Raw genomic sequence first — 24,489 nt, forward strand, 5'->3', positions numbered from 1 at the left:
AGGATTTGTTGCTGAATAAATGATATACTAAAAGTATTTTTCTTTTTTTAATTGCCCTTAGTTTCTTGGAAATAGAATTTGTGTTTGAAAAGTTAAAATTGAATGGTCTCAATTACAAAGTGTATGTTAAAATACAATTCTTACTTAAGCACCTGTTTTCTCAGTTATCCCAATCACTAATGATGCATTGTTTATGGCACCTGAGAATTACCAGATGCAATAAAAATCAGACCCTTTGATTTTTCCCCATATTTTTCTTTAGGTGCAACCTGCCAGACTATCATTAAGAAATAGGGGCAACAAAGGAATACTCCGTTTGTGGTATGCAAAGCACCTAAATCCATATCTTGCAAAAGTGGGCTTTGGCTTGAGAAAAAGACCTACTGGCCCATGAAATTGAAGGCAATTTTTCTTCCCATTAAAAAGGAAGTACATTTTCTTTAATTCAAAAACATTTAGAAGTGCATTTGATATATTTGTCCAGACATCTTACTTGCAGCCAAGTCAAGCTGACATCACAAGCATAAAGTAGACAGAAGTGTACCTGTGAATCCAGTGTTGACAAGATGAGTTATGCAGGTATGTTGATAAGTGTCATATATCAGAAAACGGAGTCGAGCAGTCAGTTTTTGGGAAATGAAGAATTTTCCTAATGCTACATTTTCCAGGTCATTTGTTAATTCATGATTTGACGGGTGTACACCTCACACATATTTTGTAGTGAGACTTCAAATAGGTTTCCAGCATATATGTGGAAATAACAGCAATGCTTCCCAGCTTTACCTTTGGGTGTGCTCAGATTATTCAGTCATTTACAATATCAAAATGTAAAATACCAATATTGATTTTGATCCCTGCTAATCAAAGGAGAAGACTACAATGTAGTTCAAATAAGGTAAACTGAGGACAGCTATAGGAGAATATTTAAGTGAAATAACATTTGTAATTTTATCAGACGAATATCTTCTTCATATGTCATTGCATTACAGTGCAGGGAAATTTCCTCCATTGCTCTAGTTAAAATATTTACTTGGAGAGAACAGAATTTAGAGTGAACAATGTACTGCTCTGGCACTATGTGAGACCCTTAATTGTAATCCTTCTTCACATTCACTGCAGGGGTGGTTTCAATTAAATGTGTTCAAAGTGTATCAGTTTCCTGAATCTATGCATTAATGATTTAAAGCTACTTGCAAATGCATTGAGTAAAAGGTTTTGAGGAGAGCAAGTTATTGTTCAATCTTTTCACAGCCCCTTCTTCAATTCCCTTTGCGGCATTTTTGTATTTTTCAACCCCCCTGACGTTCTCAGAATTGACATTATTGTGTTTGAAAAAATAAGATGTACATCTATCTGCCAATAATAATGATGGTTCTTCACTTTCTTGTTGTATTGCATGTTTCTATAATGATGAAGAAAAAAACCAAAAGAGATCGAATAATGAACATAGTAACATGTTTTAGCTATTAGCACAGTTGTCATCTCCACGCATGTGCACCCCCAGATGCACACAAACACCCATGCACACACACACATACACACACAAGAATGTGCACATGTACACACACATCACCCTGCACACACACACACACACACACACACACACAGACAAGTGCACAAGCACATGTACATACAAACAGAGGCAAACAAATATATCATTGTGGTGAAGCAAGTCTTCTAATCTAAAGTACACAAATTATGGTGTTCAAACATTAGAAATAACATACAGGTAACCAATCTTCAATGCTTTGCTCATTATGAGTCTATGACATGGGAAAGGGCGTATTTCAGTCCTGGGCCATCACAAAATAATATGCATTGAAAAATAGCAGGGAAAGTATTAGTTTATTTTCTTCCAGAAAGGCTGTTAGGCATGGGGCCTGATTTAGAGTTAGGTGGACAGACTACTCCATCATAATCATGATGGATACCCTGTTCACCTTATTAGAAGTGCCATATAATATAATTAAGGTTCCCTGTTTTTCGTTTTTACTGATTTGTGCAGATAAATACAGGCAGAAAACTATTTATTTCCCTGTCTGTATTTTTTTTCAAATGTGGACAAAAACGGAAATTGAGTACTATTTGAGTGATTCTAAATGCTGTCAATTATGACTGCCAGGCTGTGTGGATTTATCGGCAAAGGGGTTAAAAAGAAATATAAGGATTTTAGTAAAGAGTATTAAACAGCAATAGATTTGCACAACCTTGATTCTTAAAGATAGATATTTTCTTACAAGTGCCTATTTAACCACCTGAGTGTGTATATATAATTGCAACCTATCAGCCGTTCAAGTTCGAGTGCACATTAACTGGTTAAATAATTGCAGAAATATACACATTTCAGCTTAATTTTCTTACAAAACTTAAAATAAATATGGATAAATACAGGTAAAATTTGCAAAAAATAAATACGGACAAATACAGATGAAATGACAATAAAATACTTACCATAAAACCGGGTGACCTAAATATAATGCACTTATACTTGAGTGGATAGGATAGCCATCCCGTTTTTGACACCGTAACCTGTCCCCCATACTTAAGCGCTAAGAGACTGCCCTCATATACTCGTTGATAAAAGATAATGCCAAATAAATTATCTAGTGTGTGGCTTCTCTTGAAAATAGAATGAATTTTATATATCGTATACCATGCCAACAATTATGTTCTTTCTCATGTCATTTCTTTAAGGTAGTTGCTGGTCTTGCACCTCCTTTGTTTAATGAGGATTGCATAAGGGGCATGATTTACCTCTACTTTCAAAATCAAATGGTTGAAGAGTCATTTAAAGGAGATCCTTTCAATATGGACTCAACATTGCGTCATAATAATCCTAATAGCTAATTAAGGAAAATGAATGTTCACAAATAGAGAACTTTACAAATGCCTGGTTACCAAAATTGTTTTGACAAACTCACGATTGGGGCTAATTTACCGGAATGGTCTTTACAAAGTAAAAAAAAAATCCTTTATTTATTTGATAGTTACAATCAACTAAAAGTGAAATGATTAAATAAACCAGTTCAAAGCTGCTGTAGCATTTGGTTTTCTACATAGTTCCTCTGCAATATTATGTGTTGAAACAATTTCCAACAATAGTTCTTTAACTAATATGGATTGATGTGATTTTTTATAAAAGAAATGTGGTAGTTTCTACATTGTTTATCATAAAAGTGACACAAGTTTCAGAAATCTTCAGTATTGTCTGACTTTCTTATGGTAGTATCACTTTCTTTCTGAAAGTAGATCCTAAAATAAAATAATTGCCTTAGATCAGAGTTCTTCAATCTGTGGGGCGCGCCCCCCAGGGGGGCGCGACACCATCTCGGGGGGTTGCGCACTCCATACTAAGATCTTCCATTTCAGAGTCTTTTACTGTCCCGAGGTGTCACAAGTCTTCACCCATTTGAATTGGGAATTTCTTTATTGGCGAGCTCCGGTAACTGAGGGCTGGAGGGGGGAGTGAGGGGAAATAGATAAGGCACGACTTGAGCTTTTGTCATGTAAGGAGCTAACAGTTAACCTTCCCAGGAGGAGGTTAATTGGTAGAGCTTGGATGCTTCAGCTGCAGTGGGAGGCAGGGTCTCCTCTGCTAAAAACGAAAGCAAACGACACACAGTCCCTGTTCCTTTGCGTTTGATTTCATAGCAGAGGAGACTCCTTGCCTCCCACTGCAGCTGAAATGACGTCTTTCCTTGCTTTCAATTTTAGCAAAGGAGACATCCTGCCTCCCAAAGCAGCTGAAGCATTTCAGCGCTACCAGTTTAACCCTGTCCTGGGAGGAAGCTCTTAGTAGAAAGGAGACAAAGTTTCTTTTAAATTTACACAGGCAGGCGCCCCAACGCCCACAGGGCTTCAAGTTACCAAAAGAAAAATGCCAGTCAGCCATGTGTTTTTTAAACAGCCTGCAAATTGCTTGTCTTGACACCAAATATGCTTTTAAATAAGTATGTATACATTTGTAATGTGACTTTTCTGTCTTTGTTCCATTTTATTATCAGTCATGGACCATTCAGGCAGCCCTAGAACACAATTAAAAGTGCTACTATTTATATTTGCTGTTAAAAGTATGCACAGACAAGTGCTGACAATACAGCTTTAGGTGACTGTTTATTTTTGTACCAACTGGGCCATCAAAATAATGAGCTGGCAACCCTAACCATAAAACTGGAAGTTTGTTGCAAGATCAGCACATTTATTTCCTCCACCCTGATCCCTGGTTAATGCCATAATAGCAATAGTTTAACATATCTGAAACCCTAAGCTGCCGTCAATAACATGCTGAGTTAGTTCAAGTATCTGGGAATACACCCTGCATTCAGACAACTCACTCCTCATTCTCGCCCTTCACTTTCATGCTCACCCTGCACTCACAGTGATCACCATGCACTCACACTGATCACCATGCACTCACACCATTCACCCTCTCACCCTGCACTCACAGTAATCACTCTGCACTCACAATGATCACAATGCACTCACACTGATCACCAGGCACTCACACTGATCACCCACTCACCCTGCACTCACAGTACTCAGTCTGCACTTACAATGATCACAATGCACTCACACTGATCACCAGGCACTCACACTGATCACTCGCTCACCCTGAACTCACAGTAATCACTCTGCACTCACAATGATCACAATGCACTCACAATGATCATCATGCACTCACTCTGATCACCATGCACTCACTCTGATCACCATGCACTCACACCATTCACCCGGACACCCTGCACTCACAGTAATCACTCTGTACTCACAATGGTCACAATGCACTCACACTGATCACCAGGCACTCACACTGATCACCCGCTCACCCTGAACAGTGATCACTCTGCACTCTGCACTCACGCTGTTCACCCTGTGCCTCACCCTGCAGTCACACAAGCACACTACTCACCCTGCACTCATGAAACACTTCACTCACATGTCCCCCTTACTGCTCAATGTGCATACTCACTCAAATAAGACCATCGCTAACCATATATTCATTTGTCCCACTCTGCACTTACATCCGCACCCAAATTCATATGGTCACCTCACTCACCCTGCAGTCACTCCTCTCACCCTACTCTCACACTGTCGCATCACTCAACATGCACTCACATGGGTACTCCTGACACCCACACAGCACAGAGGTTTAATGTGCCTGCTACAAAGAACGTGTACCATGCAGATCAAAGAACTGAGTGTGGGTAAACTATGAGTAGCGCTATAAAAAAAATGAGATGTTTGCCAGAAAGGTGCTATAGAGAGATGGGGTGCATTGTTGGTGAGTGGTAGTGAGGAAATTCACGGAGTGTGGTAAATTTAAATTACCTAGACTTAATTTATGCGGTAAAATTCAATACGAATAACTCAGTAAAAATAAGAGGCAGAATCCGTGGTATTCGAGGTTATAAAAGGGAATTTATTCCTTACAAAGGAATGATGATGGTTCGAACCAGGCAATCGAGTTCCGTCACCACGAAGGTTCAGGAAGAGATCAGCAATACATTATTGACAGGTTATAATATATATAGTAAATGCATTACAGTAAAGACAGATGCAGGAGGCGTAACAGCTGATAAGAATACACATACGTAATGAAAAAGGCGTTACAATAGGCGTGCATAAAGGCGTATACTAGAAACGTCATTTATGATGATGACACAAGTGGGTGGATCCATAAGAGAATCCTGCAAAGTCAGCAAAAATACATGGCAGAGATGCGCGCGCAGCCGCATGACGTGTGATTGACGTGTGACTAGAGGGTGAAGGGAACTTGACATTTAGCCCTACATGAGGAGACAAAAGTCTGGGATGTCAGGACAACCTAATCCCAAATCATATCTAATATCTTGTATTTAAGGAACTATATTATCTGGAAGGAAAGGTCTTTTCGGACAGAGTCTATTCTATACTGACTGCTAGTGCGTGTACAAGCGTCTAAGTGTCTACATGAGATGCGAGGGGGCATGGGCCTACCATGGTAACGAAAGTCATGAATTACTTGCACGGAGACAGTAAGGCCGGGCCCTTTGCTCTGCAGCTGGAGGGATGTTTACCTAAGCTACTAGACAGGAATGCATTTCTTGAGGAGCGGAGCAGATAACTTGAAGGCTGAATACAGTTTTGGCAGGCAACAGGCCGGGCTAGGCACCGTTAGCCGCGCAGGAAGTAAGACAAAGTTCATGGATACAGATGCAGGTCCAGGCTGGAGCATTCAGAGGCAGAAGCAGGAAAAGCTCGATGGCATAATTCAGGGCCTACCTTGCCAGAGCTGGAAAACGTGAAAAGTATACCATATGAAGACGGTGGCAAGGCATACTTAGGAACGGAATATCTGACCCATTCATGGTGGATCTGAAAGAGGACATGTTAACGTTGGACACAATTGTATTTGCGTCTTCATAGCTTGAAGTGGAGGGAACATACATGTACTTGTAGCATGTACATGGAGCCGTTGGGGTCTAGATAGGGGACACAATTGATCATAAAAGTTCATATTTCCTCATTCCCTCCTTGTCCCCTACGGACCCTTCATGAAATATCGATCTTCAGGAATCCATCAATCTGTTCATGTAACATCATTTGCTCTTCTTTCTTCTTCCGGGATCTTGAATGAAAACTTGAACGTGGAATACATGATGTGGCACACAGGCCGCAAATCGCTGGTCCACATTGTAGACACAGGCAACAACTGAATACTATGAGAAGGCCAATACCTAGGAAGGATAGGACTTTCCATCCCCAGGCTGACAACACGCTCCAGAACCAACCGGACCATGTCCAGGTGCCTGGATTCTGATGTATCTGGTTTGCAATCTTGTGAAGACGAGTTATGGCTTTATATACGGATGGCGCGTTTTCTGGGATGAAAACACAGCAACTTGATCCGATGACCCTACAGGCTCCGCCCCTATCAGCTAGGATGACGTCAAGGACAAGACGATTTTGGAGAACAACAATCCGCATCGCAGACTGCTCCTCTGTTAAGTTGCCTAGGGCAGAGGTAGTTTCATTCACTACTGCTTCAAGGGTTCTGGTTAATCTACGTATCAGTTTACTATTTGAAACAACACCTATGTAGGGAAAGAGACCTTTATTGAAGTCTGTATATTGTTCCCATGCTGTTTCAGTGTAGTCAACAATCGGGATATCTCTCTGGGGTCTATGGTGTACTAGATTGGTATTTCTATGATAATCAGGAGGGGCTAGGAAAACAGGTGGCAGAAGGAATGCAATGTAACAGGTACCATCCCAATCTAGAGGTAGGCGTATATATGCGGTATGACCACATATGAAGTAGGAATGACGGGAAGCTCTAAATGTAGACTTGCCTTTATCACTGAATTCGATCACAGTAGTACATTTACTATGACCCAGGTGTACTGAACCATTCTTTCTTACACAGAATTCACCTTTGACTGGTAATACTGACATAGCAGGCAAGACTAGTGCAGCTTCAGATTCAACATTCAGAATCATGAGGTTAAGTGTAAAATTACCTAATCCATATACTTCATTTTCTAGATCAGTTCCTGTTCTTTTGGGAAGTCCCTCCTTGTTAGGATAACATGCTTTAAGCAACACTAAGTTCAGGTTTCCCCATACCCAGTTGCTCTGGTAAACTACAGTGTTTGAATCTAAAGAGTTAATCAAACTAAACCATGCTCCACAGGAACCATTGTGTGTGAACGGGTACGGAAAGAGAGGCAGAACTCCTTTGTACTTCTGATAGGGAGGGAGTCGACCACATATCCAACAATTTGTAGCATTGCTGGTCTGATGGGAATGATGTAACATACTAATGAATGTGTTGTTGCGCAGCGCAAATCTATAGGACAACTCATGTGGAGGTAGTTCACTAAAAGAATGTTCGGCAGTAACATTGTAAGCACGCTTGAAAATAGGATAGTACATGTGCAACAGTATACTTGTAGCAATAATAAAAAGACTTAGAAAAAACATAATCAACAATGTCACTATACAGTGACTATGAAGTGATTTACAGTATGCATGTTTCCTGAGCTGTTTCTGTCTATTTCTCTCTCTAATTCGGTCTAGAGGATACATGTCAGAGACTTAATTCAACCGGTTCACCTTGGAGAGGACTTAATCGAATTGTCTGACTTGCTAGACCTTAGTTTCAGTTTATAGTCTTGAGATTCGGTCTTTTCAACCAGGGGGAGTTTTGAATCAGTCTCTGGAAGGGGGCAGGGCTGAGAGTTCACATCAGATGGTAGTCCATAAAATTTCTTAATATGGCTCGAGTGTAACCAACCCTTGCGTCCCTCGACCTTCACTGCTGTCCTCGTGGTGAGAAGTACCAGTTTTGGTGTTTGCCAGCGAGGCTCCAACGGGCTCCTCCTGTCGAAGTTTCGTATGAAAACTAGGTCTCCAGGAACCACTTCATGGGGCTTTACCTCGGTGTTGTCGGGAAAGGCTGCAGCTACCTGTGAACGGCAAGATTGTAGTGCAGACATCAATGAAGCAAGGTAATCTGTCAGCATATTACAATCAACATCAGTGATTTTACGAGGTATAGGCGTCCCCCACATATTTGGTGGCCTACCGAAGACCACCTCGTACGGGGATAGCCCTGTGCGAGAATGTGCTACCATTCTCATGTAAAATAGTGCAACTGGTAAGGCTACTATCCAGTCGACGCCTTTCTCTCTACAGATTTTTGAAAGTCGAATTTTCCTCGTTAGTATAGTGATCAGTATCCCCGCCTGTCACGCGGGAGACCGGGGTTCAATTCCCCGACGGGGAGCCAGAGAATTCCCTGCCACAGGTTAAAAACAGAGTATTGAAAGTTGAGAGCACTTGGCAAGCTAACACTCCTTCACAAATGTTACAAATGTTACAGTATCACCAGAATAGAATTAGAGAAGAACAAGAACATGAACAAAGACGTATGAAAGACACGAAAATGAAAATGCTCGTCGCTCAGTCAGTTCCAGCTGACGGTCATAAAAAGGGTGCGACACAGTCCAGTAATTCAGCGGTTCCCGTTAAAGGGACATGCAACTATTGTAAACAGCCAGGTCATTATATAAACGATTGTGCAGTTCTGAAACATAATATCTCTACGGGTAAAACCAAGGAGAGACCACGTCCGCCTAGACAGGATCAGATCCAACAACAAGCACCTCAACATGTACAGTCTATGCCGGTTCCACAACAGACCGTAGTGGTACCACAGCCACAGCCACAGTCACAGCCTATTGCTGCAACACAAAACACGACACAACAGATGTACCAGTATGCACAAAATGACTATCCAGATTATCAGCGCTACACATGAAATAGCCTAGAGAGGGAAGTTGGCTTACCCCTTATTGAGGTTCCTGTAGATCAAGAGGGTCCTTATGTACAGAGTCAAGTATTTTTGAAAGTCGAATTTTCAGGGTCTGATTATGGCGTTCCACGAGACCTGCTGCCTCGGGATGTCGGACACAGTGGAATTTCCATTGATAGCCTAACAAGAGTGAAATGTGTTTCATTAGCTCGGATGAGAACGGCTGGCCATTATCTGAGTACACGATACGGGGCAAACCATACCGTGGGAAGAATTCACGAACTAATTGTTTGGCAGTAGTCGGGGCAGTGTAATCTGAGACGGGATATGCCTCTGTCCAACGGGAAAGAGCGCATACAACTACGAGGACATATTTGAATCCTCGACATCGTTCCATCTGGATATAATCCATCTGGAGGACTTCAAAAGGGTGATCGGGAGGTTTAAATCCACCCTGCTCTACAGGTACGCCTTTACCTGGATTGAACTGACAACAAATCATACAAGTTCCGACTTTCTGTTTGGCTGCAGCTCGTAAGTGTTTGTTGAACCAAATGTGTTGAATACTGTCTAACATAGCTTTTTCTCCTAGATGTGCTGGACTATGTATTGTGTTAATGATAACTTGAACCATTGAGTCGGGGAGAAACCATATAGATTTTCCCTTCGTCATCCATCCCTGATCTGTTTGGATCCCTCCTAATTCAGTCCATTTCTTTATTTCTTCTGGTGTAGCATGTGTCTGTATGTCAATTACATCAAGGGCGGGATCCCTAACTGTCATGCAGTGTGTCGGTGTCGGAACTATTGTCTTTGTCAAGTCAGTTGCATGAGTCCTATTCTGTGCTGTTTGCTTAGCTGTTCGGTCTGCTAGGTCGTTACCCTGGGAAATAATATCGGTGACTTTTGTATGGGCTTTGCACTTCATGATAGATATCGAAGTAGGTAGATGTATTGCATCTAATAGAGCTTGAATAAGGGGACCGTGTTGAATGTTGGCACCGTGAGAAGTCAAATAACCTCTCTCTCGCCAAAGGACTCCGAAGTCGTGTACAACTCCGAAAGCATAACGTGAATCTGTGTATATGTTAACTTTTCTATTCTTGGCTTGAATACAGGCTTGTGTCAGAGCAATAAGCTCTGCTGCTTGAGCTGATAATGTGTCAATACAATTTGTTTCTATGACTTCGGTGTCTGTCGTGACTGCATAAGCGGCCACTAACTCTCCTGTACTTGTTCTCATACATGAACCATCTACATAAAGTGTCAGGTCTGGGTCTGGTAATGGGACGTCTGTCAAGTCTTGTCGGGGTTTTGTCGTAATAGTAATGACTTCAATACAATCATGTGCCAGTGGGTCCGTTCCACTTAATGGCAAAAGTGTGGCAGGATTTAATGTACTACAACGTCTGATTTCTATGTGTGGCTGAAACAATGTGAGTTCGTAACCTGTCAGTCGTGCTATAGTCAAGTGTTGTGTTTGTGTCCGGTTCAAGAGAACCTCTACTGCGTGTGGTACTTGTACTGTCAATTGATGTCCTAACACTATGGAATCGCTTTGTCTGATCGCTAGAGCTGTTGCTGCAACTGATTTCAGGCACGCAGGAAGAGCTTGAGCTACGGGATCTAATGTGCTAGAAAAGTAAGCACATGGCTTGTGTGATCCTGCTTGTTCCTGAGTGAGTACTGACAAAGCAGTACCTTCACGTTCTGTAACAAAGAGTGTAAAAGGCTTACTGTAACATGGTGTCGCTAAAACAGGTGCTTGGCATAAGGCTTTCTTTAAGTCTTCAAATGCTTGTGTATGTTCTGGAGTCCAAGGGAGGACAGTCGATGTCGCTGCCTCCTGGGTTGTCAACTGAATGAGTGGTTTTGCTAGAAATGCATATTGGGGAATCCACTGCCTACAGTACGAAGTGAGGCCTATAAAGGCCCGTACCTCCTTTTGTGTCTTGGGTGGTGGCATGTTTACAATTAACTGGATGCGGTCAGGTGTGAGCTGTCTCCCCCCTTTGGACAGCAAGTGCCCTAGGTACACAACTTGCTGGGCACAGAATTGCAGCTTCGAAGGGGACACCTTGTGCCCCTTGTCGGCTAGAAAATGTTAAACCGTCAGTGATGCTTTTTCACATTCGGGTTCGCTTCGGGCGGTGATCAGCAGATCATCGACATACTGAAGCAGTGCAGTGTTAACTGGCATGTGGATACTGTCAAGTTGTCTTTTCAGTGCTTGGCTGTAGATGCTAGGACATTCTGTAAATCCTTGAGGTGCGCGTGCGAATTTAAAACTTCGTCCATTTAAACTAAATCCGAACAAATATTGGCTTTCCGGATCGATTGGGACGCTAAAGAAGGCGTTCTTGAGGTCAATTACAGTAAAGAACGTTGCCTCTGAATCAATAGCTGTCAATAATGAAGAGATATCTGGGACCACGGGATATTGTGGTACAATGCATTTATTCAATTCGCGCAGATCAATAACTAATCGATATACTGGGGGTGCTTTTGGATCCGTTCGTTTAAGAATCGGAATGATCGGAGAATTACATACATTGGAGTCGGTTTCTACAACTACTCCTTGTGCAATGAGCTCGTCAATGATTTGCAGTAAAGCCACTACAGCATCTGGAGGTAACTTGTATTGTCGCATTTGTGGTAATACCACTCCTGTTTTGAGTGTGACTCGATATGGTGTAATGTGCATACAACCTACATCAGTGGGGCCTTTTGCCCATAAATGCGCAGGTAGATTCTGTAACCGGTGATCCATGTCTCTAGACACGTAGTGACCTTTAAAGTCACGCAAAAATAGTCGTACTCCGTCCGGAGAACAACATATTATAGCTCCTAGAGCTTTCAATGTTTTAATACCTAACAAGTTTTCTGGGCATGATTTTGTAAGCAATAGATCTGTAGTCCGTGTCAATGGACCAACTGTAAATGCAAGTGGTTGCGATACTTCGTTAATAGTAGTCTTTCCTGAAAAACCAAGGGAAATATTTTGTGAGCCTGAGAGGGGTGCCCCTGGGACTTCGTCGTGACTTATAGTTGTTCTGCTTGCCCCTGTATCAAGTAGAAACTTTCTGTCTTTCCCTAATACTTGACTCTGTACATAAGGACCCTCTTGATCTACAGGAACCTCAATAAGGGGTAAGCCAACTTCCCTCTCTAGGCTATTTCATGTGTAGCGCTGATAATCTGGATAGTCATTTTGTGCATACTGGTACATCTGTTGTGTCGTGTTTTGTGTTGCAGCAATAGGCTGTGACTGTGGCTGTGGTACCACTACGGTCTGTTGTGGAACCGGCATAGACTGTACATGTTGAGGTGCTTGTTGTTGGATCTGATCCTGTCTAGGCGGACGTGGTCTCTCCTTGGTTTTACCCGTAGAGATATTATGTTTCAGAACTGCACAATCGTTTATATAATGACCTGGCTGTTTACAATAGTTGCATGTCCCTTTAACGGGAACCGCTGAATTACTGGACTGTGTCGCACCCTTTTTATGACCGTCAGCTGGAACTGACTGAGCGACGAGCATTTTCATTTTCGTGTCTTTCATACGTCTTTGTTCATGTTCTTGTTCTTCTCTAATTCTATTCTGGTGATACTGTAACATTTGTAACATTTGTGAAGGAGTGTTAGCTTGCCAAGTGCTCTCAACTTTCAATACTCTGTTTTTAACCTGTGGCAGGGAATTCTCGACTAGTTTTGTTACAAAAAGATGTGGATATGACTCGCTACTTGCTTTCAGGCCGCTATTAATACCAAAACATTTTTCAAATCGGGAATAAAAATCACTAGTGTCTTCATCGGGTTTCTGTTTACAAGCTGAGATTGCTCCCCAATCTTCCTTTTTTGAAGTTAATAAACGTGGCAATACTTGTACTAATAATCCTGGCAATGCTTTTGTTCTCTCCCCAAGCCCTACGCCTGCAGTTCGGGCAGTTTCTTCGTTTTCTAATACTGTCCAATCAATCTTTTGGTCTCCCACTTCCCATTCTTTTTCTTTGAGTTTCTCATAAATACCAGCAGGCAATAATACTTTCAATATTTTCATAATGTCAGGATAGGTATAATCACCCATGAGTAACATGTCTTTTAGTTCACGGTGAAAACCTGCTGGATCTTTGTCATGGCTGGGCACTAATTTTTTCATTTCCAATAGTTTTATTTTAGTTATGGGTGTGTACACAAACACGCGTCTAAACGTATTGTCATCATTTCTAACTGGGTGTACTTCGCGTAAGGGATTCTGTCTGTCTATGTAATACGTTTTTCTCTCCATGGAAGGAGCTGGATCATGTTCTGGACACAAAAAGGCACTATATCTATGTCGGTATTCTAGAATTACTTTAATTAGATCGGTACCTAGACCTCTCCATTTATTCATGAGTAGTTCTATCAGTATATCAGGTAGGGGACCAGGATCGGAGTGTTGGCCTTTATATAATATAAGGAGATGTTGTATCATGTATATACTAGCTAAACGCTGTTCATCTGGGGCGAGATTCAGAAACGTGTGTGCTAGTGCATCATCACTGTATTTTTCAGGACTGTCAGCCCATTGTACTGCTGACCTGGCTAATTCTTGTTCATCCATAGAATCGAGCACATGGTACCCCCTTCGTTCTCGAAGTAATTTATCAGTAGCCTGGAATAAGTGTTCAGGGGTCCTTGGATTTGAGATAGCTGTTTGAAAAATTCTGTTACATTCTGGATGTATCGGACGTATTGGATATTTGAAAGATCTTCCTTTTCCTACATAAGCTATCGTTTGTTTAGCTGGTAATTCTAATTGTCCTGTGTTCATTTCTGACTGTTCCTCCTCCTCTTCCTCTGATTCAGTTTTATCTGCTTCTAATCTTCTTTCATGTATTCGTTCTACTTCTTTTCTGATCCTTCGGCACATGACTTCTGTACACTTCTGTTTATCATGTTTCCCATCTGTTATATTCTGACCCCATCTGGTAAGTACTTGCATTTCCTCCGAATCTACCTCAGGCCTATCTCTGTTTCTGATCAAGCAGTTTATGAAAAAGCGTAACAATAATTTTTGCATGTCTACTTTCTGGTATTCCATGGCCTCGCCAATACTTTCAGGACCTTGCCCTGTTTGGACAAAGCGATATATTTTGTCTAGATGTTCAACCATTCCTGGTAACGTCATTAAATAGTTTGCAGCTCGTCGTAAACGTACTGAAGATAGCAACATTCTGTCGTGTTTACCTGGCACTGGATCATATCTACAATCTGTAAGAGGCTCATTTAATATATTGTCATTAGCTCTTTGGGGTGTACGTTGGTGTGCTAAATCCCTATAAGTCAATCTAGTTGCTGGCGGTGGCGTGCAAAAACCTCCTGTCGCACCTCCTGAGGTGCCAAGTCCAAAAGGATTTGTTGGGTGTAGGGTAGAGAGTGTGGGTGTAGGAAGGACTGTAGAAACAGATGGAATGTTTAGAACGTGAGGATGAGTTTGTTGCTGCGAGGGTGGGTGCAGCTGATCTTGGGTTTGAGCGTCGTTAACAGGTGGTTTGCGTTGCTGCGCACCATCAGCATATTCGGGGGCTGCATCATCTAAATAGGAAGAAAGGAAAATGTCCTTTGCGGTCTTGGGATGTACTTTAATCGGGAGTAATGGAGGTGGCAGATCTTTTGGTACCTCCAAGGTGGCCTTAGGCAAACCCTCGGCCAGAAGAGGATACATACCATTCATAAGAGTGTTTCGTTGTCTGTCTACTTGTTCTGTTTTTACTCGGATACCTTCGTCAATTAATATGTTTTCTCGGGCTCTTTCTGAATCTTCCCTACTTTTCTCTTCTTTTCTGAGCGCTTTCTCTGTGCGCCTATGCGATTCTTTACGCCATAGTTCAATGGCATCTTTCTGTGACTGTCTGGCTTTCTTTTTCCATAATGCTTCTTCTACTCTCATGATGCAATCTGCATCCCATGTTCCAGTAGAGGGCCATCTCTGACTCTCTGCTAAATCCTTGGTGTAGTCCACCCATAGATCAAGATATAATACGGCATCTAGGCCATGTTTATGGTACATAAAGTACCCTGGGGTGTCCCTAGGTGGAATGGGAACAGCTTCCTCGAGTATCCCTTTTCTAGTTTTTATCTGTCTTAATTTTGAAAATAACGGCATCTTGAACCTTGCTACTTAATTCTTACTCGGACTTGAACACAATAATTACAATAAACACAATGATGAAGATCGAACAATCACTCATACCACGACATTTAAAACATATCACAAACTTTTTTAGAAACGAACAATAATAATTAGAATAAAACTAGTTAACTGCATAATACTAAATATACTGTATGTACTGCTGAACAGTACAGATACACTGCTAAAACAGTGCAGACCAGGTCTGTGTACCCAAACCCGTCTTGACCGGCACAAACTAATGTGCACGTCTAGATGCGTCCCCAGCAACGGTACTCACCGGGAAGCACGGAACGGAAGGCCTCGGAAGTCTGGACTGGACTAGACCAAACTGGACTGGACTCGACTCGTGACTTAGATACTTCGGAACTTCGGAATCTGGTGGGCCTCTGTATACCTCGGATCTTGCTCTCTCAGCTAGGCTCTGGTCGGGATTCTCCGCACTCCTCACCGCCTCGTCTGGGTGTTGATCGCAGCCTCAGTCACCCCCGTTGGCCTGAGGGAGATACAGGAAATCCTGCGGGTACGCGTAATTGTCCGTCCGGCTGTGGCAGGGGACCGGGTCTGCAACGCACCTCCGGCGCGTGGGGTGTGAGAGGTGTCCCTGTTCGGGCGCCAATTATGTGGTAAATTTAAATTACCTAGACTTAATTTATGCGGTAAAATTCAATACGAATAACTCAGTAAAAATAAGAGGCAGAATCCGTGGTATTCGAGGTTATAAAAGGGAATTTATTCCTTACAAAGGAATGATGATGGTTCGAACCAGGCAATCGAGTTCCGTCACCACGAAGGTTCAGGAAGAGATCAGCAATACATTATTGACAGGTTATAATATATATAGTAAATGCATTACAGTAAAGACAGATGCAGGAGGCGTAACAGCTGATAAGAATACACATACGTAATGAAAAAGGCGTTACAATAGGCGTGCATAAAGGCGTATAATAGAAACGTCATTTATGATGATGACACAAGTGGGTGGATCCATAAGAGAATCCTGCAAAGTCAGCAAAAATACATGGCAGAGATGCGCGCGCAGCCGCATGACGTGTGATTGACGTGTGACTAGAGAGTGAAGGGAACTTGACATTTAGCCCTACATGAGGAGACAAAAGTCTGGGATGTCAGGACAACCTAATCCCAAATCATATCTAATATCTTGTATTTAAGGAACTATATTATCTGGAAGGAAAGGTCTTTTCGGACAGAGTCTATTCTATACTGACTGCTAGTGCGTGTACAAGCGTCTAAGTGTCTACATGAGATGCGAGGGGGCATGGGCCTACCATGGTAACGAAAGTCATGAATTACTTGCACGGAGACAGTAAGGCCGGGCCCTTTGCTCTGCAGCTGGAGGGATGTTTACCTAAGCTACTCGACAGGAATGCATTTCTTGAGGAGCGGAGCAGATAACTTGAAGGCTGAATACAGTTTTGGCAGGCAACAGGCTGGGCTAGGCACTGTTAGCCGCGCAGGAAGTAAGACAAAGTTCATGGATACAGATGCAGGTCCAGGCTGGAGCATTCAGAGGCAGAAGCAGGAAAAGCTCGATGGCATAATTCAGGGCCTACCTTGCCAGAGCTGGAAAACGTGAAAAGTATACCATATGAAGACGGTGGCAAGGCATACTTAGGAACGGAATATCTGACCCATTCATGGTGGATCTGAAAGAGGACATGTTAACGTTGGACACAATTGTATTTGCGTCTTTATAGCTTGAAGTGGAGGGAACATACATGTACTTGTAGCATGTACATGGAGCCGTTGGGGTCTAGATAGGGGACACAATTGATCATAAAAGTTCATATTTCCTCAGGAGAAGGAGGAAATGGGTGAGGGGCACCAAAACAGACCGTTGCACTATGTGCGTCCAGTGCTAGGGCCAGCCCTGGATGGGAGTGTTAGCCCCCCCGAAGTTCGGGTCTAGTTGCGCCCCTGTGCACAAGTATGGGCATGTCGTGCCCCATCAAGGTTTTCGTCCTAAATTACAAAAGGACATTTTTACATGCACTGCAATCCAGCCTTTCAGGGGTTCCCTTGATAGAGGCAGCTCTGTTTTTGCCCTGATGGCCTGGAATCATTCCTAAACAGATTCTTTTAAATACTGTTTTGTTTCATTTCTTTTTAATGTGATTGATGTGAGAGAGTCTATTACTATTTGCAGAGAAATGTTTTTGTTTCATGCAACAACCATAACAAAGTTTATTTTAGATGAAAACGGGTCCACACATTTATGTTGGTGGTGTTATTATTAATCTAGGTCATGTGTAAAACAAAGCATCCTAGTAAAAATAATTTGTGCACATTTTATCTTGGAAAATTGTGTTTTGAGCTGTGAAGCCTCTGTCATTTCACCACACCCATTCACAAACCTGCAGTTTACTAAACACTCTTATTGTGTTAAACATTATTTGCTGATATGCACACGGCAGTCGATTATGTAGTGTACCAGATTCCAGAAATTTCTGTCAGGTGGTGGGGGGGCCCAACATCTAAAAGAATTCAGCTGGGGGGGCTCAACCTACAAAAGTTTGAAGACCTCTGCCTTAGATTATACGGCAAATTGACATTTAGAAAAATGAATTGCTATTGGGGTAAATTAGCAAATATTTTTTAAACTTTTGCATTTTCATGGCTTTTGGGAATCCACTAATCTAATATTTTGTAAAGTTGGAATGAAAATTCTAGACAGCTGTACATGGAGCACAAATGTATTGCTCCTGGCTGCTCTATCTTGTGCGAGTATCTGGTTCATCCCCTTTTGCATCTGGTTCTATACAATTTCACATCTCCCCATCCCCAAACAGGGACGGAGCCGGACCTTTGATTGTAAGTTACTACTGAAAAAGCAGTAGTAAGCCAGGAACCACACATGGCCAACCATGGGTACTGCAACACTCCCCCATAATGAAGGAAGACATTTAAATTTACAGCCCATTGGAAATAATGTTGATTTTTTTATAGTTACATTTGTAAAGAATTATGAATTAATGATAAAAAACTATACAACACATAGCACATATATAGTATGTAATTGAAAAATATATTAATAACATGAATTTTCTAACTTAATGTAAAAATAAATGTTATAAATCAAACCAAATTTTTTTGATTAATTCTATATATCACTTTAATAGTTATTAATGCATAATAAAAACATACTTTTTTACTCTAGGCGAGAATTAATTTTTTAATATAATCTTCAGAAATATACATTTAATTTAATGTATTTTTTACATTAATTATAGACGTATTCCACAATTAAGTTTATAGTGCATACACAACTATTTAACATAAATGAAATAACATGTAAAATTATAAAAAAATCAATGATTTTTTACAATTTTTTTCAAAGTACCAAGTACACCACCGAGTTGTAAAATCATATAATAAATGATGTAACACTACATTGCCTATAAGTTTGAATAGTTAATAAGGCCTCACAATATTTTTTAGACTTTGAAAGATTTAAAGATGAATCCTGTTCAGCAAAGTACAAAGGTCGATGTAGGCATGTTTCAAGTCCTCTTTTAATTCTGGTTCTGTGTGTTTTGCATACAGGAGGAAGAGTAAGAGATTCCTTTTCATAGATCGAGAGGTGGTGTAGCAGGCTGGTTTTCACCCACCAACCTTTCCCCTAATATCTGCATATGGATAGCGTTACTACACCAGATAGGACTGTTTTCTTTAAACTTAGATTTTTCTTTAAACTGTGGTATTGTTATGATCAGAGAACAGTTAGCAAAGTTTTCATATTGCCTACATGTACACTTTCCTAAATTGAGTGGTTGGAAATATATATTTTTTTAAATTGGGAAATACTGTTCAGGTTTTCTGTTAGAAATCTTTGAAAACAATTTCTTTGCAGACTGATATGGGAGCAAATGTTGCCCACTAGGCGTATATATATATATATATAAGTATATATATATATATATATATATATCGCCAGTAGTTAGTTATAATTAGAACCTAGTTTCCATAGGAAAAGCATTTTTTGATTTGCTAATAACTTTGGCGTCGTTTGACGAATCTTCCTGAAATTCTCCCAAAAAAAGTCTATCCAGGTCAGCTCCTATCCTGAAAGTTTGAGGGTGATTCCTCAAGCGGGGGCTGAGAAAAAAGGAGGGTCCCAAAAGTTTTTTTCTCCATGTTAAGTTTCATAAGAAATTTTGCAACGAGCTACAGCTCGAACTGCTGAACGGAATTACCCCAAATTTGGCAGAAAGGTAGAGCTTGGTTCAGAAAGTGACCTTTTTTTAAATGGTGTAAATCCGCTCAGTAGTTTTTGAGAAATTCAAAAAATAAGAGTTAAAAAATCAATTTCCCATAGGAAACTTTGTGCGAGGCTACAGCCGAAACCTCTGAATGGAATTACTCCAAATTTGGCAGAAAGGTAGTGCTTGGGTCAGAAAGCGACCTTTTTAAAAATGGTGTAAATCCATTCAGTAGTTGCTGAGAAATTAGAAAAATAAAAGTTTCTATATCTGGGCAGAGCCTAAGTCGCATGCACGAGCTTCACTGTGATTGGCTGCTACCACTCCAAACCAGGAAGTGTTGGCAGCCATCTTGTGGCTCGGTAGAAGTGAGTCACTTGAAAACGGAGACTCGCTCAGTGATGTCATCAGTGATATCACTGTCCATGTCATGAATGATGTAATTTGTGACATCATCAGCAGTGCATTGCAGGGGCACGAGTTATAGTTAGCTGAACTAACTATAACGGTGGAATTTCTATGGTTTTGTATGAGTGAAATGTCCAACTATCTATAATGTCCCTGAAACCTATGATTTTTTCAGTGAATTTCTAAGGTTTTTTAAATGCTAATTTCTAACTATAAAGTCCCTGAAACCTATGTTTTTTTCAGTGAATTTCAAAGGTTTTTTAAATACTAATTTCTAACTATAACGTGCCTGAAACCTATGTTTTTTTCAGTGAATATATATATATATATATATTCTCACTGAAAAAACCATAGGTTTCAGGCATGTTATAGTTAGAAATTAGCATTTAAAAAACCTTAGAAATTCACTGAAAAAAACATAGGTTTCAGAGACGTTATAGTTAGTTGGACATTTCACTCATACAAAACCATAGAAATTCCCCCGCTAGAGTTAGTTTAGCTAACTATGACTCGCGCCCCCACAATGCACTGCTGATGATGTCACATATTACATCATTCATGACATGGCCAGTGACATCACTGATGACAGTTTAAATATGTATTATATATATGCCAAGGTGGATTGAAGAATGAGTGGGTGTGTAAGTGTCTGGATGGAGGATTTAGTAGGTGCGTCACTGACTGCTTAAGTGAGTTATTACATGTGTCTTATTGAATGCATGGGTTAGTGACTAAACTGTGTGAATGTCTGTATCAGTCTGTCTACTGTTGTATAAGTTGCTCCATGGGTTGGTTAGTAGCTACATGAGTGTCTATATGGGTTATTGATTGGTTGCCAGAGTATTTGTATGGGTGCCTGAGTGTGTGTGTGTGGGTACATGGGAGGTGTGTGACTCTGTGCATACATGTTTGAGTGATTGATTCACTGGCGGTATGAGTTCAATAGTGCATGTGGAAACAGAGGTATGGATGGGTCAGTGTGTGTATGGGTGTGTTACTGAGTGAATGGATGTCTCAGTGGTACATGTCCAGGTAACTACATATGTAAATGGCAGTGTATGTGAGAGCTGGAGTATATAAATGACTATATGTGAGAGCCAGTGATTGTGAGAGTGGCTGTATAGATGAGTGTTTACAAGTATCAGTGATTGTATAAGAGAGTAATTATGTGTTTTTTTCTGTTTGAATAAGTGATCTTTTGTGTGTATAACTCTATAGGTCAGTAAATGGAAGTGTGATTGATTCTTTGCATGACTGACTAGGTGTGTGAGTAACTCCATGAATGATTGGCACTGCATGAGTGTCGGTATAGGTGTATGAGTGCATATGATAGTGTTGTATTGATGAGTGACTGTATGTATGAGTGATTGTATGGGTGAATGAGTGGATGTGTGTGTAGACCTAGGAATCAGTGACTGCGTATGTAGTAACTGGTATTGGTGTGTCCATGGTTTCGAAAATGGTAGTCTGTATTTTACAGTGGGTGTATCAAAGGTTATATTAGAGTGTCATCAGTGATGTCATTTGAGATGTCATCAGTGATGTCACTGACCATGTCATGAATGATCTAATGTGTGACGTCATCAGCAGTGCATTGTGGGGGCGTGAGTTATAGTTAGCTTTACTAACCATAACAGGGGAATTTCTATGGTTTTGTATGAGTGAAATGTCCAACTAACTAAAACGTCTCTGAAACCTATGGTTTTTTCAGTGAATTTCAATGTTTTTTTAAATGCTAATTTCTAACTATAACGTGCCTGAAACCTATGGTTTTTTCAGTGAATTTCAATGGTGTTTTAAATGCTAATTTCTAACTATAACGTGCCTGAAACCTATGGTTTTTTCAGTGAATTTCAATGGTTTTTTAAATGCTAATTTCTAACTATGCCTACAAAGTTAGGACATGTGAAGAAAGAGGAAGAAAGGCACAGAAAGAAGCAAGACAAATGCAGAAAGAGGCAAAAGAAGTCCAGAAAGACGAAGAAAACTGCAGGAAGAAGCAAGAGATGTGCAGAAAGAACCAACAGATGAGCAGAAAGTCCTCCTGTGCCCCCAACTTTTTAGTGATGGGTACTGGTGGTAACTGACTCTGACTAACCATGACCGGAGCCAGTGCTATGCTAAAAGTAGGGGTGGGCGGAATTTGCGTAATCGCGTTACGCAAATCTCCGCGAAACGGTAAAAAATCTCCGCGAACATGCAGAAATTCCGCGAACACGTGGAATTGCTTGTTCGCGATGCTTTTTTCCAGTTCACAGTTGCTGTTTGCGTGCTCGGGGAGAAATATCTCGCAAACACGCATTTTGAGAACGCGAACAAGAAAAAATTTCGCGAAGTCGCAGAAAGCAGAATTTTGGGCAATTTCGCGTTCTCCGCAGAACGCGAAATTACCGAAATTCCGCAAATTCCGCGAGCGGAACGGAATTTACCGCCCAGGCCTAGCTAAAAGACACTTAGAATACAGTAAAAACAACTATATACACTAGGGTACACTATGGGTTGGGATACCCCTGTAATTAGCATGACCTCCTCTGTATTTGCCTTGAGTTAGTGCCTGGGTCATTGCATGAGTACATGGGTAGTGACTGGATGATTAGAGTGTTGCAAGGACAGTGCATGGTGATTTTATAACTGCTTGGGTTTTGGCGGAGTGATTGGATAAGTACATGATGCTGGATGGCTGATTTGAGGAGTGCATGGGTAGTGACAGAGGGATTTCTGCAGTGCATGTGATGTGTACAGGCCCCAGCTAGGCCCGCAAGGCACAAGGGTTCGCTCTCCTGTAACGGAATCTATAAGGAAGTTGGCACGGAAACTGCAAAGTACAAAAACAAGGTTTATTAACCCTTAAGGGTGGTCCTACAATCCATACAATACCCTTTAGTATTGCATAGAGTAGCACAAAGAACTTGCGTACACAGTCCCCTTTTATACACACCAGAGGGGCTCATAAGTGGGTGGATACAACATGAGGCCGAAGAACATTACCATTTATGGTCATTCTCGATACTGAATCAATACATAGGCGGAGCCAACACACTTCTTGAGCCCGCGAAACACATGGTCAAGCAAGGCTAATTATAACAGATGTGGTCAAGTCTGGGCATGCGCCAAATGGACAAGAGAGAGAGCTATTTATAAACTGTTACTAGGCAGATTACAAGAGCAACTAACACAAAGGTCGGACTCTCCTCGTGGCGAACACGTGGCAGCATGACAGTACAAAATGGAGTCCAAACTTCGGTCAACATAACGGAGAAAACATGATCGAAAGGAAAAGCATTAATGTCGTCAGTAAATGCTTAATCACATTGCTGTTCTAATTTACAACAGACGACCCTTTCAGCATTTACTGAAGACATCCGGTTTCCAAAAATCATCATATATGTCAATTATCATCATTCCTTTAACCTCTTTAGCTAGACGCTTCTGATGAGCAACATCGGTAATAGCTTTCTTATCCGGAATGCAGAATGAAATGCATACAGAACAGAACAATGGTCCACATTGAACACACATACAGAAAAAGAACAGAATTGCTATAATAATACAGAGACCAGTTAAGACCTTCCATCCCCAGGCAGTAACCAATGCCCAAAACCATCCAGAAAAGGACCAAGTGCCGTTTTCTGTGTGGATTTCAGCTGCTATTTTATGCAACTTGTTAATGGCGTTATAAACGGATGGCGTATGATCAGGGATGAACACACAGCAACTGCTTCCAATAATTTTACAGGCTCCACCTCGATCAGCTAACATTACATCTAATACCATACGATTCTGCAATGCAACAATCCTAGTTATTTGTAACTCTTCCGTAAGATTCCCAAGAGCAGCAGCAGTCTGATTTGTCACAGCTTCTACCACTCTTGTTAATCTTCGGATCTTCCTACTATTCAAAGCGGCTCCAACAAAGAAAAACAGTCCTAAGTTAAAATCAATATACTGCTGCAAGCTGGTATCAGTTTGATCCACATCATCAATCGATAAAGTATGTTTATACCTATTTACAGTCACATTATTCAACAATTTCAAGTCCTTATGGTAAGATGCTGGTGCTAGGAATACAGGAGGTAATAGAAAGGATACATAACATACCCCAGACCACCCAGCCGGCAAACGTTAATAACCTTTATTTCCGCACACAAAATAGGTATTATGGGACGCTAGGAAGGTACTGTTGTTCAACCCATCAATGTTCAAGACAGTTAGGCAATCACTGACACCAACAGGGATAAAACCCACACTCTGGACACACAGGTCCGCTTGAGCCTGTGCCACTTGGATCACGAATTTGTCCTTCCCCACAGTGTCTCTGGTGTTCGTGAAGATGTAGGGAATGGATTCATTGTCTGGTCGGTACTCTTCCCACGCCCAAATTGTCCCATTCGCTT

The sequence above is a fragment of the Triturus cristatus genome, chromosome 5_1 (genome assembly GCF_964204655.1).
Source record: "Triturus cristatus chromosome 5_1, aTriCri1.1, whole genome shotgun sequence".
NCBI classification, from domain to species: Eukaryota; Metazoa; Chordata; class Amphibia; order Caudata; family Salamandridae; genus Triturus; species Triturus cristatus.